This window comes from Bos grunniens, chromosome 14 (assembly GCF_055505025.1).
Source record: "Bos grunniens cultivar Pamir isolate PY7600 chromosome 14, Bosgru_T2T1.0, whole genome shotgun sequence".
Taxonomy (NCBI): domain Eukaryota; kingdom Metazoa; phylum Chordata; class Mammalia; order Artiodactyla; family Bovidae; genus Bos; species Bos grunniens.
Window position 1 is genome coordinate 11,115,609 of NC_141178.1, and position 18,925 is coordinate 11,134,533.

At 40.3% G+C, this 18,925-nt stretch overlaps 1 long non-coding RNA gene across 1 annotated transcript; it reads left to right on the forward strand.

Annotated features, from left to right (window-relative positions):
- The first annotated feature begins 953 nt into the window (after positions 1-953).
- Positions 954-8,167, forward strand: LOC147359031 (uncharacterized). The gene is made up of 3 exons (XR_015140143.1): positions 954-1,662; positions 7,368-7,484; positions 7,869-8,167. It is a non-coding gene; the product is annotated as an uncharacterized LOC147359031 (long non-coding RNA).
- The last annotated feature ends 10,758 nt before the right edge of the window (positions 8,168-18,925 follow it).

The following is an 18,925-nucleotide window of genomic DNA, read 5'->3' on the forward strand; positions in this document are numbered from 1 at the left end:
AAACCAGCTCTCCAACAAATACTAAAGGATATTCTCTAGACAGGAAACACAAAAATGGTGTATAAACTCGAACCCAAAACAATAAAGTAAATGGCAACGGGATCATATTTATTAGTAATTACCTTAAACGTAAATGGGTTGAATGCCCCAACCAAAAGACAAAGACTGGCTGAATGGATACAAAAACAAGACCCTTACATATGTTGTCTACAAGAGACCCACCTCAAAACAGGGGACACATACAGACTGAAAGTGAAGGGCTGGAAAAAGATTTTCCATGCAAATTGGGACCAAAAGAAAGCAGGAGTCACAATACTCGTATCAGATAAATTAGACTTTAAAACAAAGGCTGTGAAAAGAGACAAAGAAGGTCACTACATAATGATCAAAGGATCAATCCAAGAAGAAGATATAACAATTATAAATACATATCCACCCAACATGGGAGCACCGCAGTATGTAAGACAAATCCTAACAAGTATGAAAGGAGAAATTAACAATAACACAATAATAGTGGGAGACTTTAATACCCCACTCACACTTATGGATAGATCAACTAAACAGAAAATTAACAAGGAAAAAAAAAAAAAACAAAAACATGTATCTATAAAGCTCACTAAAGCAAAGCACAGTAAAATGAGGTATGGCAATAAAAGGCATTAAATTTATCAAATAAAAAATAAATAAAGTGCTGAAAAATTAAAAAAAAAAAAAAAAAAAAAAAAATAAATAAATAGTTATTAAATTTAATATGAATATTACATAGATTCCATTTTGATTTTCTATGCCACTTTATTGCCTCAGAGTGCTTCACTGATATTAATTATGTTACTGTTGGTGTTATTGCTGTTAATTGTATGGTTTCTGGAGGGGTATATCCCAGGTAAAGAAGAGAGGGAAACAGGGGTGAATAAATTAATTGTAGGATTTTATTGCTGGAAGGAGTTATTCTCTTCTGTTGCAGTATATTTGAGATTTGTCAGTTAAGGGCCTGGTTCATAAGTTTCTGTCGTTACTTAGATCTGGTTTTGACTTTGCTTCTTCTGATCTTATTTGCTGAATTATAAACTCCTCCAAGTCACACAAGACTTTATTCAGCTTTGCATTCCTCCAAAGCTTCTTAGTGCAATGTCTACTTGACTGCTTCAAAAAATACTTGCTAAACCTTGAAAGAGAAGAAAGCTAACACAGTAAGTGCTCACAGGTCCTAGTGGCTCCACTTCATAACTCGGGCAATGTTCACACATTCTCAAGGAGGCAAATCATCCCATTTAAGAGATGAAGAAACTGATACCATGGCTGACCAAGGAGAGTTCATAAACGTATCCACCTGGTAAGTGATGGCTCTAACTCCATTTGATGCTAAAGTGCTTGCCTTTTCTCATCGCTTAATATGTCCACAGAAACTCAACAACTAATGAAGAAGTGGAGTTGTTGGGAACAGGAGTTTGTAAGGAGTTATTTCATTTTAAAACATCATTCTTAATTGAGGGTTAGAAAAGGCTTTGGAAACTTGACAAAGGAAAGAAAGAGGAAGCAGCAATGAAGGAGAAGGGGGAAACAATAGACCCTGCAAAGCAAGAAAACATTGAAATACAAGGAATGCTGCGAACACTTGGCTGCAGAAAAGAAGACAGACCGGAACTCACAGACCACTTCAAGGTAGTAACTTGTGCCTGGTTGGGAGGGAAGATCATCAGGAATAGGATTTACCTAATACCCCAGAGGCTTAGTTGTGGAGGTGTGGTGGAGTCTATAAGCAAAACCACAAAGCAAGCACAGGAGAAAGTAATTGGCTTTGCTGATAAGAGGCGAGCAGGAGAGCTGGCTGCAGGTGGGCCCAGTGATAAGCAGAATGTATGATGCTGTGAAGCCTTGATTGGAATAGTTTAATAAAAGCATGTGACTTGCCAATTAGAAGCTAGAGGTAAAATATGATTCTGCTGCTAATTTTGCATCCAAGTAGAATTATACTGTGATCAGGCTAATAGAATGGCATTGAAAATCCATCAGCACTGCATGGGAGACCCACTATCTAGCAAGCAGCTGAACAGAAGCAGTAAAGCATCACTATCTCCACCTTACCTGGCCCGTGAGCGGCTCATGCGGAAACAAACTTGTGCAGAGGCAGCTTGAGAAGGGGAATAGAGGATCCCCAAGGTACACAGGAGGGTTCCCAGGTGGCACAGTGGTAAAGAGTCCACCAGCCAATGTAGGAGACATGGGTTCTATCCCTGAGTCAAGAAGATCCCCTGGAGAAAGAAATGGGAAGCCACTCCAGTATTCTTGCTGGGAAAATTCCATGGACAGAGGAGCCTGGTGGGCTACAGTCCATGGGGTCACAAAGAGTTGGACATGACTGAGCATGCACATGAGGTGCGCAGGAAAAGGGTGCAAGCCTCACCACCCAGTCCCAAAGAATCCCTAGCCTGCTGGGAACTGGGTACCTCTGGATGCACTGTGCCCTGAGGGGCTCCTGGGGGACTCTAAGAGCAGTTCTTCTGCAGCCTTCCAAGTGTCTTGCCCTGCAGGAATCCTGTGCCTATTGGAGGCCCCTCTGTGAAACGAGGTCCTAGTGTTTCAGACCAGGAAGGTCCTGCTGGAGATTTCTCTAACTAGGGTCAAGCTTCACTTTAACTCCAGTAATTAAGAAAGAAAGAGAGCATTCAACAATATAGAGAGAAACTAGTATCTGAGTGTACATATAAGTGATCCAACCTGATTTAAAAAAAAAAAAACAAAACAAACAGGATATTCTTTTCTCTTCTTTGGCACGAGTTAGGATTCTCTTTTCTCCTGACTCCCACCACTGCTCTCTTCTGTACTGTCCACACTGGGACCTGGATTAAAAGCTGATTTACATCTGCTGTGTGCCCTAATTTCCCAAGAGCGTATGCATGAATTTACAACAAAGGAGCTCTCCTTTTATTTCCATGAAATGCGGTGCACGGTGTCATTCAGCAGCTAGTGACATGTGGGCTAGCAATAATAAGGCCTTGCCTTTTGAAATAATGTGTGGAGTCCATATTTAACCGTTCTTCCTATTCAAATGAATTCAGATATTGAGATCATACTGTTGAGCATCTGAACTCTTAAAGCACCATGCAACCTGAGGTGCTATCCTGGTAGAGAAGCCACTGCCTTTTCTTTGAAACAGAAACTACTTAGCTGGTACTGAAAGAAAGATTAACACGATACAAACCACACCCAACCCACAGGCCTCCTGAGGCTTTGTACTGATACTGCTTTTCCAGTCTCATTCTTTAAGCCAGGCAAATACCAGCCTAATTTCCACTCTAGTATTCAAATCCAAGTAGGTAAATTAACCCTGCTGTTTCTCCCAAGAGGTGATAATACTTGCTTGATTTGGAAATACCGAAGTGAAGACCTTCTCATCCATTAAACAAGAACACTGAATTTCTTCTTTCACATCTCAACAAAACTGAAAATAGAAAACTTTTCTTTTTTTTTTTAATCAGAGAGCATGCTGATTGGTTCAGACTGTTTTTAGCTCAAGTACATTTACTAGCAACAGAGATGTACGACATAGGAGGACCATACTCAAGTCCTTGAAGTGTTCTGACAAGGAACTAAATATTTGAGTCTTTATAATAATCGGATGCTGATGTTGCAGGCCACACCTCTGGCCAGTTCTTGGGAGGGGTTGCCAAGTGAGGGTCCTTGACTTGATGCAGAAAAGAATTTGAGAGCAAGCCATAGGAACATGAAAGCAAGTTTGTTTAGAGAGATACACATTCCACAGACAGAGTGTGGTCTGTCTCAGAAGGTTAGAGTGGTCCTGAAATACAGGGTGGTTAATTTTTATGGGTAAGTTTATAGGGTAATGAGTGGGGGAAATAGTCTAGCTATCTTGGAGCAGGGGTGAGAGTTTCCAGGAACTGGAGTGACCCAGGAGTGACCCAGGGTCACTGCCCACTTTTTGGCCTTTTGAGGTTGGCCTTGGAACATCCATAGGTGTCATTCAGCATGTGCTATTATATCACAGTGAGTGTCTAATGGGCTCCAGGTCTACTAAAATGGAATCATCCCCTGTTTGGGCCTAGGAGGTTCTACCCAGTATTTCTGTACTATCTTCAACAGCTGTGTCATCCTGCTCCCTTCCCTCCTGTCTCATTAATTTGTACTTTATTGATTCTGTAGCATAATTGACAAGAAAGCTAATATGGTTAGTTCAAGAGGTCTAGTTGCTACAAAAATGCTTACTGAGTAAATGAATGAATTAAAGTAATGCATAAAATAAATGTTAAAACAATACAAATTCAAATGAGTACTCCTCCACATAATCTTCCCTCTTATATTTTATGGAAGTAATAATTGTAACCATTATCACTCTTGATAACTGATAATTCTTGATAACATGAGCATTCCTCCATATATATTTTCTAACATATATAATAGGTCTCTCAAAGACATGCATGATGTTATTCAGTTGTGTGTGATTCTTTTCGACCCTATGGACTGTAGCCTGCCAGGCTTCTCTGTCCATGGGATTCTCCAAGCAAGAATACTAGAGTAGGTTGCCATGCCCTCCTGCAGGGGATCTTCCAGACCCAGGGACTGAACCAGCATCTCCTGCAACGCCTACATTGCAAGCAGATTCTTTACCCCTGAGCCCCCAGGGAAACCCCTCTCAAAAATATTCATGTCCTAATCCCTGGAACCTGTGAACTTTACATGGTAATAGAGATTTTGCAAATGTGATTAAGTTAAGGATTTTTAGATGAGGAGATTATCCCTGATTATCCCAGATGATCTGGATCTACCAAATTAATCACAAGGATCCTTAAAAGTGCAAGAGGGGGGCAAGAGAGCCAGAGTCAGACAGGAATTTGAAGATGCTACACTGGTGCTTTTGAAGATAGAGGAAGGGACCACAAGTCAAGGAACTCAGGCAGCCTCAAGGACAGAACCGACACTCTTAACCCATCATATATGAGTCTCTAATGCATAATGGGTACATGACCCATTGTGCTAACATTCTTTATCAGGAGTTATATTACTGAACTCAGGTTCAGCTCATCGCTGCTCAAAAGCCAATAATTAAGAGGCAAGTGTCAGTAGAAAGGAAAGATGCTTTAGTCAGAAAGGCCAGCAGTCTGGGGAGAAGGTGGACTTATGTCTGGAGATCATCTCTGCAGATTCTGTCCAGTTATTACCATTTTTAAAGGGAAGGTGGGGGAAGAGAATCTCAGCGAATCATCCAGGTAGAAGGTTGGGTTCTGCACTGTTGTCTATTGTGTGCAGACTGGCTAACTCTTCAGCTGTTATCTTCCCCATGTGATCTGCCTGCAGGATTGCTTAGGGTGGCTGCTGGGGGTTAGAAAGCTAATCATTCTTTAACTACTTCTTTCTTCATTATTCTTTTTATTTAGGGTAAGAATCAACAGGTTAGACAAGGCATGGTGTGCATTCAGGGGAATATTAGTCAGGAGTTAGCTTAAATTGCCTGGTGATCTCATTCCTCATAATTAAGTTCTTTCAAGGTTAGAGGGAAGTAGAAATGGGCAAACAAGCAGGGAGCAGAGGCACTGCTCTCAGTTAATCGGCCACAACTTATTTGCATGACATGTGGGGTGCTTGTTCATATTAAGGTTCCCTCCATTCCATCACAATTGTCTCTTTGAAACCTTCTCACTGATAACAATAACTCACATCCTAATCTTTATCCCAGAGATGGTACATCTACAGCTATGCAGTGTCTATGCAGCTATGCAGAAAAACAGGGGGCAGAGTCAGGGTTTCACTTGTCTCTAAAGGAGAGAAAGTTTGCTGCAAGCTGTCGCACCAAGAATGACTTCATTAAGTCCTAATTCAGGCTGAGTTAGAGTGCTGGGTGCCCTAGTTACTGAAGCAAAAGTTATTGTGGACAAAATTAGGTTGCAGATACAAATCTTGAGTTTAAATGTAACAAACATTAAAGAACAAACAAAAAAACAAATGGTTACAAAAATTAGAATGAGCTTTCAATTAATTCTTCCCTTGATTATGAGATCCTTCATTGTAAGGATTATGTTCAAGTTTAAAATTCTCAGAAGCTAGTGCAGTTTACTGAATTTAATAGAAGTTAAATGTTCATTGTAGACTGGTCATTGACTGACTATACCATCAGAAATATCTCTCTTATGGACATTGTTTCATTGCTCAGCAGTCTCTTTTGTAGGTTCTGGGATTTTTCCCATTAGTCTTGACAATATAGCTCTATGACTCTCTCAGATGACATTTTCAAGGCCAGTAAACTGACTTCTGCAATTTTCTTTCTTAGAAGATAATATTAGCATGTCTTCATGAGTTAATGTCTTTTCATAAGGATCCTCTAGGATAGAGCAAATTGTTCAATTTGGTTTTAATAGAACAATAAATAAATTAGGAAAAAATATCCATGATAAATATAGCAACTGCCCCAGTATCCAGAATACTCAATCAGCAGTGACAAGAATGGCCTTCTAAAATATAAGCTCTTTCTTATAAACACTTATAAATCAACAAAACTCACAGAAAATTATTAGAGCTCTCCAACATAAAACTTCTTTTAGGAAAATCACCATAACATTTAAGCCCGCAAGTGTACAGAAGGTATTAAAGAATTAGCAGGCAACCATACTAGATCCTGCTCTTAGCTGAATTTTATGTCAACTGGGGCACATTTTCTAAAAGTAAATATCTACATATACACAATGGAGTATTACTCAGCCATTAAAAAGAATACATTTGAATCAGTTCTAATGAGGTAGATGAAACTGGAGCCGACTATACAGAGTGAAGTAAGCCAGAAAGAAAAACACCAATACAGTATACTAACGCATATATATGGAATTTAGAAAGATGGTAACAATAACCCTGTATACAAGACAGCAAAAGAGACACTGATGTATAGAACAGTCTTTTGGACTCTGTGGGAGAGGGAGGGGGAGGATGATTTGGGAGAATGGCATTGAAACATGTATAATATCATATAAGAAACGAATTGCCAGTCCAGGTTTGATGCAGGATACAGGAAGCTTGGGGCTGGTGCACTGGGATGACCCAGAGGGAGGGTACGGGGAGGGAGGTGGGAGGGAGGTTCAGGATGGGGAACACGTGTACACCCATGGCAGATTCATGTTGATGTATGGCAAAACCAATACAATATTGTAAAGTAATTAGCCTCCAATTAAAATAAATAAATTTAAAAAAAAAGTAAATATCTATCAACTATCCCTGATTTAATATCAACAAAAACAACGTGTGTGATCAGCTGGAAATAAAAAGTTCAGTAAGTAAGACATAGAGCTTAGGTCAAGTTTCTGCTGTGTCTTCTTCTTGTCCATACTTTACTTGAAGGAGTCCCTCTATGTGGTTTGACACAGGTTACGAATGAGCAAGCCAGCAGGCTTGAGAAATTCTGAAGACGTTTCACATAGGATCCGTCAATTGCTCAGAGGAATGATAAGCCAGGTTCAATCGTGGGGCTGCAGAGAGTGGAGGTGAAGGCCCACTGAAGTCCTTCTGCGGTGACACTCTGCTCTTCCTCTTAGATTTCCTCTCTCAGTTCGAGTCCTATTCTCTTTCTCCTCGGTTCTACTTTTCTAATCCACTCTCCTTCTTTTCATCACTTTTCTTACCCTTCTTTATTTTCACATGTATTTTTTTTTTTTCTGTCTGCTTTTCTCTTTGTATTTAACTGGACTTGACCAGATGTTGATGTATATTTTTATGACATGATATTCATGCAATACAGGTTTAAATGCTTTGCTTTTCATCTTGTCAGTGGGCAAGTTGGACATTCTATGTATGTTTTTCCTCTCTAAAAAATTATTTCATTTTAAGTTCTTCAACACTGATCATTTTCTGTATATTGTTCTTCAAAGACTGGGTTTCCATTCTGCGGTCGACAAATGCTCCAGTGTGCAAGCTTTTCTTCAGTTCCCGCACCTGCAGAGACGTGGCCCAAGTGACCTAGTATTTCAGAGGGAGAAGGAGAATGTGGCAGAGAGAGAAAACTGGTCTTCAAAAGGAAGCCGTCGTTAAGCTAAGATGCACAAAGAGCAATTGTGAATTTGTGTTTAGGGACCTAGAATTCTCACCACTACCCTGATGGAATATAAAGGTGAGAGGTATTTTACTGATGTGCTTTTCCTTTAAAATAAATTGCAGTGTCTAATGCTAATGTAAAAACATGATACACATTTTCAACTCCATTTAGATTTTTTGTTACTGACAAAAATAGAAAACTCACTGATGCCCTAAAATATCTCCCTGTGGTTCAGGCAATATCGTCTAGGATAAGTTTTTCATTATGAATTTCAAACTCTTGAAAGCATTAAAGACAAAGGCCCCTCTATTCCAATGGGAATGTAGAAAATATGAATAAATCATAACACTCTGATGTTAAGGCATTACTAGAGGTCAAGTGGACTTCAAGCTATGTGGCAGCTTCTTTTCTGATATTTTAATAGAGTTTCATTTCTCCTAAGAAGGATAAAAAATTTTGCATCCTGTATTATTTTCGGATGAGGGATACTCATTTGAATTAATATCAAGATGCATCCCACACAGAATTTTTTAAAAAATCATCAATCTGCCATCTTATCCACATTATTTTGTACCTTCGGGCTCTTGATGTAGTTTTTATGAACAGGATTCAAATAAATTGGCTCTTTTTCCTTAGTGGTTTCTTTAATTACTTTGTTATTATCCAAGGAACTGGCTTAATTTAAATGAACATTGTGTTCCTGCTACTACTATCCAGAGAAAACACAGACTCAGAACATGCTGTTTTGTAGTTAAAGTGTATTTCTCTGCATGGGATGCCAGAATCTGGCAGTTCAATGGCATCTTCCTGTTTTATATAAAGAGCAAATTCAATCCATCTTGTGAAATCACTGACTTCCCCCAAACACCTATTCATTTCACTAGCTACAATGAATAAGTAGTAAATATATAAAGCAATGCCTTGCTTTAAGTAAATCAGATAACATTTCATTCAAGACAAGCAATCCAGCAAGTGTATATAGCTTTTTTTACCAAAAACATCTGTATAGGAGGTACTTTTTAAAACTAATTATGGGCCGATGTTATCATGAGTGATCCAATGCCCCTCCCCTCAACTTCCCAGATTTTGACATTACACAGACTCTTATTGAACATGTATTTGGAACCGAGATGTTTGCAAAGGTGCAGGATTCCCTCCCTCTTCATAGCTTCGATCCAACAAAAGTATAGAACAAGTTTCAGAGGAACCTAAAATACATATACATATGTATATAAACATTAAGATGCTATAAGTATTTTACAGACACCATGAAAATGTAAAATTGCATTTCATTTCCTGAAATAGTTTTCAACCCCAACTCCATCTCTTTAACTAAAGCCATGTGTGAGGAAAGCAAGGTTAATCTTCGGAAACATTCGGTTTGGGCTATTGACTAAGCCCCTACAGAAATCATGGCCTTTCCCCTGTTGCAGGTAGAATGGAGATCAGACATGCTCATTTACCAGCAGGAGAGCCAGAAAGGGAGCAAAGTAAGGCGGGTTCCCTGCCTGTGCCTAGGCAGCAGGCTCTTACTGTTTCGTTTCATATCTTTCACCTGAGACTGTACACATCCGTCATACCATGGAGAATGGAGTCTTATTTTTTAATATGCAACAAGTAAGCTAAAACATGACCCTTTGCCAGAGGTGGCATTTCCTGTGACGCCAGGAGAGTTGGTACATGCCCTTCAAATGATGGCAGGGATGGCTATTGGAGGGAAGAAACAGTGTCACTAATTGTAAGCTTCAAGGTCGGACTAGAGTGATTATAAAAGCTCACCTTCTGAAATCAAATACACCTAAATTTAAACGTTGTTATGTGATCTCAGCTCCTGTAGGCGTTACTTTCCTCATTTCTGAAATGGGGATATGTGCAGTGCCTGCCTCTTCAGATGGTATTGCGGGAATTCAACATGAAAAGGCACCTGAAAGCTTTGGCATGGCTGCTGGCATATACTGTTCAACGTCATCACCATTACTAAAGTAGGCTCGGAAACTTCTCGTCATGCCCTGAAGCAAACTGTCTGCTATATAAACCCCAGGCATTTATCTCCTTAGTTGCTGCTGCTGCTGCTGCTAAGTTGCTTCAGTCATGTCCGACTCTGTGCGACCCCAGAGATGGCAGCCCACCAGGCTCCCCCGTCCCTGGGGTTCTCCAGGCAAGAACACTGGAGTGGGTTGCCATTTCCTTCCCCAATGCATGAAAGTGAAAAGTGAAAGTGAAGTCGCTCAGTCGTGTCCGACTCTCAGCGACCCCATGGACTGCAGCCTACCAGGCTCCTCCGTCCATGGGATTTGCCAGGTAAGAGTACCGGAGTGGGATGCCATTGCCTTCTCCGATCCCCTTAGCTAGTGTTTCTCAAAAGGTACTTCTAGGACTGCCTGTATCAGACTCTCTTAGAGTCTGTACTGTTGTAAACAGTACAAATTTCTGGCCTCTGCTCCAGACCCCAGAGTCTCTGGGTGTTAAGTTGGGACACTCCACTTTTAACAAGCTTGCTAAGTTTGAAAACCACTGCCCTAAATGAGGTCACCTCTCAGCCTGTTCTCCAAAGCTTATGAGCTTGACACCAAGCGCGCTTGACCCAGACAGCTAGTCATTACGGACACCTGCTGGGTCCCTTTTCACACGAGTACTTAATTCAGGCACGGACTTAATGAGAAAGCAATGTTAATGGAACAAGCTCTACTAAAGTGCTGTGCCCAGAAACTCCTGTACCTTCCTCTTCCAGCCTTCTGTAGCTAGGTCATTTTACGTACCCACCTCTCTTTCCTTCTCTTTGCCCGTAAATCCTGCAAACCCTTCACATCTAGCTCAGGGCCATTTCTTCAGGGAAAGTGGCCTGGCCACCACTCCTTTCTTCCATGTTTGTATTCCTCCACCAAATAGCACCTGTAAACGTCTGCTGGCTATTAACCATGCGGTCCCGTTTGTACCGTTTTCTAAAGCTGGCACTGTTACGTGTGCATGCCTTCTGCATATCTTTGTCTCTCTCCCTCTCTTGTGAGGATATAAATCTCTTAAAGGCAAATGCTCTGTGTTAGATTTCTTCGACTTCTCAGTTGTCTTTGAGGACTGTGCATAGGGCTCTGAAATTCATTTTCTGGAAATATCTGTTGAATGGGGAGGTGTGTCTCGACATGTACACACTTCAGGTTTTCCTTGCAAAGTGTTGAGAAATGGAAGACCTGATGTTTCCTCTGATTAATCTTAACAATAATAAGTAGGACAGCCAGGTAGCACGTTTCCTGATATAAGGACATGGGCAATCTACAGCATCACCTACAAAACATCCTTGCTTGAAAATTTGAACGTGAGTCTAAAAAAGTCTCCAGATTTACCAGTTTAGAGAAAATACAAGGGACGGAATAATAAGGTAAACTCCACCATACAAAGTTATCAATCAAATTCAGAGAATTGGAGGTGCTGTGACAACTGATAAATCAATGACATAGAAAAAAAGTTTGGGGAGGAACTGCTAACAAATAAAAGGGACTTTACAGAGACACACTACGGGCAGTATGCTAAACTTTTAAGATAATGAAGGAAGTTTAAATGTGGACTGGGCATTTCAATGAAATGAATAATTGCTACTAAACTTTTAGGTGTGAAATGGTATGGTGGCTCTATTTTTATATGCTTTTGTCAGTTAGATATGCATGCTAAAATATTTACAGGTTAAATGGACTAGTGTACTTTAAAATATTCCAAAGGAAAACGTGGCGGGGACAGGTGAAGCATGATCGGCAAAGTGTTGATAGCTGTAGAAGCCTGCTGATGCGTACATGAGGGTTCATTATTCTAGCCTCTCTACTGTTGTATGTGTTTAAATAACAAAAAGCTTCAAAAATATTTGGGCAGAAACATACCTCATACTCACCCTTTCCAATGGAATGAGAATAGAAATGCTTGTTTTGAATGTAAAAGGTCTTGCTTTCAAAACAGAGAGAAATTTTTTCAGAATATTTAAAATTTATTATTTATGTTATACATTTATATGCTGACTTGTTCCACAAAGGATTTGAGAAGGAAAGTTTTTGGAACGGATATAATTGCTGCAGAAAGCATTGTTTATGCATTCATTCATTTAGGTCACTTAGAGGAGGTTTCAGCACCAGGGGTCTCTGGTTGCAAGTACAAAGAGAAGATAATAATCTAAGGGACCCCCTCACCTGGATGATTTTCCCATGTCAATCAGGCAAAAGCTTGATTGAACAGATGGGCCTTAAGCTGTGCCCTGAAGGCCAGCCGACTGTGTCAGAGCAGAGGGCAAAACAAACCAAGTCATATGCCTTCCCTGCAAGATCTTTTCATCCTGGCAGAAGCACATCAGTGAAGTACAGGCATTAAAGCCCTGGTTGGCTGATTAAAAATTTATTTCACTGCTACTTCCAAAGAGGATTTGAAGTAGTGTCACAGAAATATATTCTCTGGGCCTCCTGCCCCAAATCTGGGGGTGGGTGGGGGGAGTAGGGGGAGTGAGCTACATGACCACAGGAATGCCTGAGCTATGTAGGCACAACCAGAAAGCCAAGATCTTTCTCTCGCTCCAAAGCACCGGAAAATGCTTCAAATATTGAGAGTCAAGACAAGGTTGAGCTGTTTCTTAAAGGTCCAGAATCTAGACTTGATTAGTTTCCCAGAAATTGAAGAAGACAGCTCTGAGCAGCTACTGTTTTAGAATAAACCATTTGAAATTCCACTATTTGACCAGGTTGCCAAAGAAAGACAATTTCACGGGGCTCCACTTAAGAATATAATTGTCAGATGGATTATGGTATGATTGTTAGGAGAAATAAAGACAAGAAAAGACACAAAGAAGAACTAATAGGAAATACTGATAGTAAGAGAGAAAACAGACTGTCTTTCTTTGTTTTGAGGCTGGGTCCTTGGAACTATGATTAAATCATTAACAGAAATTAGAGAAGAAATCAGGACTGAGATGAATGGGATAATAAATTGATTAAAGATATGTTGAATTTGAGATGATAGCAAAATATATAGGTAGAAACATTTCTACCTACATATTTGGAGAGATGAAAAGTAATTCCTATTTATTTTATTTTTAATTAGAGGATAGTTGCTTTACAATATTGTTTTGGTTTCTGCCATACAACAATGTGAACCAGCCATAAGGATACATATGTCCCCTCCTTCCTGAACCTCCGCTCCACCCTCCCACCCCATCATACCCCTGCAGGTTGTCACAGAGCACCGGGTTGAAGTCCCTGTGTCACTCAGCAACTTCCCGTTAGTTATCTATTTTACATATGGTAATGTAAACGTTTCAGTGTTACTCTCTCAACTTGCCCCACCCTCTCCTTCCCCTGCTGTGTCCAAATCTCTTCTCATGTCTGCATATGGGTTCATCTCTACCATTTTGATAGACTCTGTATGTGTATGTGCTGCTGCTGCTGAGCTGCTAAGTCACTTCAGTCATGTCCGACTCCTAGCGACCCCATGGACTGCAGCCCACCAGGCTCCTCCGCCCATGGGATTTTCCAGGCAAGAGTACTGGAGTGGGGTGCCATTGCCTTCTCCAATGTATGTGCTAATATATGAAATTTGGTTTTCTCTTTCTGACTTACTTCACTCTGTATAATAGGCTCTAGTTCATCCACCTCATGAGAACTGACTCAGTGTTTTCCTTTCTATGGCTAACTAATATTCCATTGTGTATATGTACCACAACTTCTTTATCCATTCATCTGCTGATGGAGAAGGAAATGGCAACTCACTCCAGTGTTCTTGCCTGGAGAATCCCAGGGACAGGGGAGCCTGGTGGGCTGCCGTCTATGGGGTCCCACAGAGTCAGACACGACTGAAGCGACTTAGCAGCAGCAGCAGCTGATGGACAACTAGGTTGCTTCCATGTCCTAGCTATTGTATAGTGCTGCAACCAACATTGGGGTACATGTGTCTTTTTCAGTTATGTTTTTCTCAGAGTATATGCCTTGTAGTGGGATTGCTGGGTTGTATGGTGGTTTTATTCCTGGTTTTTAAAATAATCGTCATACTGTTCTCCACAGCGGTTGTATCAATTTCCTCTCCCACCAACAGCACAAGAGGGTTCCCTTTTCCCACACTCTCTCCAGCATTTACTGTTTGTAGACTTTTGATGATGGCCATTCTGATCAGTGTGATGTGATATAACATTGTGGTTTTGATTTACATGTCTCTAATGAGTGATATTGAGCATCTTGTCACATGTTTATTGGCCATCTGTATGTTTTCTTTGGAGAAATATCTATTTAGAGCTTCCTCCCATTTTTTAATTGGGTTGTTTGTTTTTCTTATATTGAGTTGAATGAGCTGCTTGTATATTTTGGAGATTAATTATTTGTCATTTGTTTCATTTGCAGTTATTTTCTCCCATTCTGAGAGTTGTTTTTTCATCTTGTTTCCTTTGCTGTGAAAAAGCTTTTAAGTTTAATGAAGTCCCATTTGTTTAAGTTTATTTTTTATTTCCGTTATTCTAGGAGGTGTGTCAAAGAGGACATTCCTGTGAATTATATAAAAAGGTGTTTTGTCTATGTTTTCCTCTAAGAGTTTTATAGTTTTGGCCATACATTTAGGCTTTTAATCCCTTTTGAGTTTATTTGTGTGTGTGGTGTTAGGAAGTGTTCTAATTTCATTCTCCTACATGTAGCTGTCAGTTTCCCAGCACCACTTATTGAAGAGTTGTCTTTTCTCCATTGTATAACTTGCCTCCTTTGTCAATGATAAAGTGTCCATAGGTACGTGGGCTTACCTCTGCACTTTCTATGCTGTTCCATTGATCTATATTTCTGTTTTTGTGCCAGTACCATACTGTCTCGGTTACTGTAGCTTTGTAGTATAGTCTGCAGTCAGGAAGGTTGATTCTTCTGGCTCTATTTTTCTTTCTCAAGATTACTTTGACTATTTGGGGTATTTTGTGTTTCCATACAAATTGTGATATTTTTCTTTCTAGTTCTGTTTAAAATGCCGTAAGTAATTTGATAGGGATTGCACTGAATCTTTAGATTGCTTTGGGTAGTAAAGTCATTTTCACAATATTGATTCCTCCAGTCCAAGAACATGGTATATCTCTCCCTCTGTTTGTGTCATCTTTAATTTCTTTCATCAGTATCTTATGTTTTTCTGCATAGAGGTCTTTTGCCTCCTTAGCTGGGTTTATTCCTAGGTATTTTATTCTTTTTGTTGCAGTGGTGAATGGTATTATTTCCCCAATTTTGCTTTCTGATTTTGCATTGTTAGTGTATAGGAATGCCAGGAATTTCTATGTATTAATTTTGTATCCTGCACACACGCATGTGTGTGTATGTATATACATACATATATATATTCATTTTATGTATATATATGTGTGTGGAAAATGAAAAATAAAAGGGAACAAAATAATAACAAAGAGTAAAAAATAAAATAAGTTTAATAAGCTAATAGAAATAGTAGAAAAAATAAGAAAAGATAATAATTTGAAAACAAGGGAAGTCAGAAATAAAGCTGGATGCCAATAGTTAAATATGACGATATTCATGTATGTTCACCAAGGAAAAGAATCTAAGAGAAAAACAGAATTCCTGGACTAAAGCACAATGAGTTAGAAGTGGAATTCAGAGAATGAGCTTAAGAAAGAAGATTCAAGGAATCAAGAAAAGATCATATCATGGTGACTATTGAATACAAAGCTCATAATACACAATATCTCCAGAGAATCCAAGTATGTTGAATAATGCAGTTCAAGGTCAGTTATTTCCCAGTTGACTCAGTCTGACCTTCTTGCCTTCATGATTAGTTATAATTTGTCTATTTGTTCCTGTGAGTATAAAAGTACAACTAAACTGTTTCAGCTATAGCATTGGGGGTTTCTAGAATCATTCTTAAAGTAAATGTTTTCTCTCTTAATTTGTCTTTCTTTCTTTAATTTTGCATTCTTTCTGGACATTAAATGCTATATTTTTTCTTATGAGTATTTCTAACCCTATGGTAAGTAACATATAGCAAACTGAGTTGCCAAGAGGAGGTGTTTGCAGGCCCTTCCTGCCCTACCCTTCACAGGGCATGGTTGGTTTGGAGACTGTCAGCTATATGCGGGGCTGAGCCACTGAAGCCTCTGGGACATCCTGACCCTTTCATCATCTGTGTATCTGCATAGCTAGGTCTCAGCAGAACTTCTGTGATCATGATAGCCCTCATTTTCAAGGAAAGTTTTCTGTAAGTTAGAACAGGGCTATGGCATCTGGTCCCATCACTTCATGGCAAACAGATGGGGAAACAATGGAAACAGTGACAGACTTTATTTTCTTGGGCTCCAAAATCTCTGCAGATGGTGACTGCAGCCATGAAATTAGAAGATGCTTGCTCCTTGGAAGAAAAGCTATGACAAACCTAGACAACATATTAGAAAGCAGAGATGTTACTTTGGCAACAAAGGTCCATCTAGTCAAACCTATGGTTTTTCCACTAGTCATGTGTGGACGTGAGAGTTGGACCAGAAAGAAAGCTGAGCACTGAAGAATTGATGCTTTTGAACTGGGGTATTGGAGAAGACTCTTGAGAATCCCTTGGACAATAAGGAGATCAAACCAGTCAATCCTAAAGGAAATCAATCCTGATTATTCATTGGAAGGACTGATGATGAAGCTGAAGCTGAAGCTCCAATACTTTGGCTACCTGATGCGAAGAACTGATTCATTGGAAAAGACCCTGATGCTGGGAAAGATTGAAGGCAGGAGAAGAAGGGGATGACAAAAGATGAGACAGGTGGATGGCATCACTGACTCGATGGGCATGAGTTTGAGCAAGCTCTGGGAGTTGGTGATGGACAGGGAAGCCTGGCATGCTGAAGTCCATGGAGTTGCAAAAAGTCGGACATGACTGAGTGACTGAACTGAACTGATGCAGTATGTACAGTGTTTCCAGCCCTAGGAACTACTTAAGTCCCAGAAAAGATACACATTTTGAAGATTCCCTAGGTTTTCATCATGATTTAGAGAGATGCCATTGCTTAGGTTGTTACTAGTAATTTGAAATTCTCCTTTGCTTGCCTCTTGCTGCCAGGACACAAGAGGACAAGAGAGAACAAAGGGCAAAGACTTTGCTTTCATTTAACTTGACCTCTAATTACAAAAGGCCCAGCAAGTCTTCCTGAATGACTTAAGCTGGCTTCTCATTCCACCTGACCTCCCAGCAAGAAAGATTTCTGGTTGAACACCTGGACCTGGCCCCAGCAGTTCTGGGCCCAGTCCCAGCCCTGGCACACCTCTCAGCTGCACGTGTCTTGAATTCTGTTCTCTTTTATATAAATATAACCACCCAAACTGGAGAGAGAGGCTGGAATGAGAGGAAACTAATGGGCCTTTTGGAGTCAGTGGTTCTCAGGATGCCTGGGAATTGTGTTTGCCTAATTAGTTCTGCCCCATTATCAGTGTGGATAACCTAGAGAGCATCATGGTTGGTTTGACAAAGTTAATGGATGATCCGCCATGAAAGCTTGATCACCAAGGAGCCAGCCATGGTTCCAGCTGGAGGCTGAACTGGGCTTCAGCCTTTCCACACATCATCCCACAGTTCTTGTGCCTGTGCAGTAATCCCTCTTGCAGGAGTCTTGAGCTTCTATGCTCCACAAAATATAAGCAATCCTCATTTTTCTCTGTTATGCTAAGCTCCTATGGCCTACAGCTAGCTAAATTTGGAACAAGCATCACATTGGTATTTCAAGATTCCCTCTCCCCCCACTCCCCAGCTCCTATTGCCAGATAGACAACAGACAGTTAAATATCATTTAGCTTCAGGCCATGCCTCTGAGATTTGTTCATGACTTTAGTGTCTGACACAGTAAGAGACAGTGCTTCCCAGATCAACAGTACCCTAGGATCCTGTGAATAGGGGTGGCTTAGAGAGTTCACTTCTGTGAATTCTGAACTTTGTTGGATCTTGCTACCTGGCTCCTCTGGACTTGTTTGTGGTTATGAGTGTGACTGATAAGCATATCAAACAAATGCCACACAGATCCTGGGGTAGCTCTGTGGTAGCAAGATGATAGAGGGAGAAAAAAAAATAGAGCGATAGAGCAATGGATGTCTACGAGCAACACTATTTTACACATTTTCTGCTTATTCCATCAGCCAGCATTTATGGAATACATACCCTGTGCCAGGCACTAGTCTAGTTCCTACAGATAAAAAAGTAAGCTAGAAAGAGCACTTTTCCTGAAGGAGATTTTATGGTCTAATGGGGAAAGCAGGCCCGTGTCTTATGTTTCTGCCATCCCCTCTCCATTATTCCAGACATACCATTTACGGGAAATGGAAGTAGGATAAGAAGTGGCTCTGGTTTCTCGACACACAAAGGAAAAAAGATTCTCTGCTCAGTTTTACTCTGGCAGACTGTCTGGAGCGTTCAGCCCTGGGATAAATCATCTTGCAACCATAGTGGCCAGGCTGTGGCTTGCATTTCCACCCCATGTCTCTAGCTTTGATGTAACTGTATACGAAGTCCAAGCACGGTGTAACAGCTCCAAGAAGAGACTATCACCGTGTCACCAGGCATGAGGAAGATAGACCTGAAATGGTCGATGCTCTTCAGAGGTCTGGAGACTCAACTCGGATTGACAAGGGCAAACGTAGTTAATGAGCTGAAAAGGACTGAGGCGGTGTGGTCCAGTCACTGTTGGGATATAGGAACTCAAATGATGTTAGCAGTCTTCAGAATGTCTATATCCCTTTGTCCTGTAGTCCTTCATATTTACTCCATTTTTGAGCAAGATCCCTAAACCACTTGAGGTAAGATGGCTGCTAACAGCTCCCACCTTATATCCTTCAAGTGCCAAGTCAGATAGAAAAAAGTTTCCTGCAACTCATCCTCAGCAGTACTTTGAACAAAAGTTTGATTCTTCTCTTATTGACATAA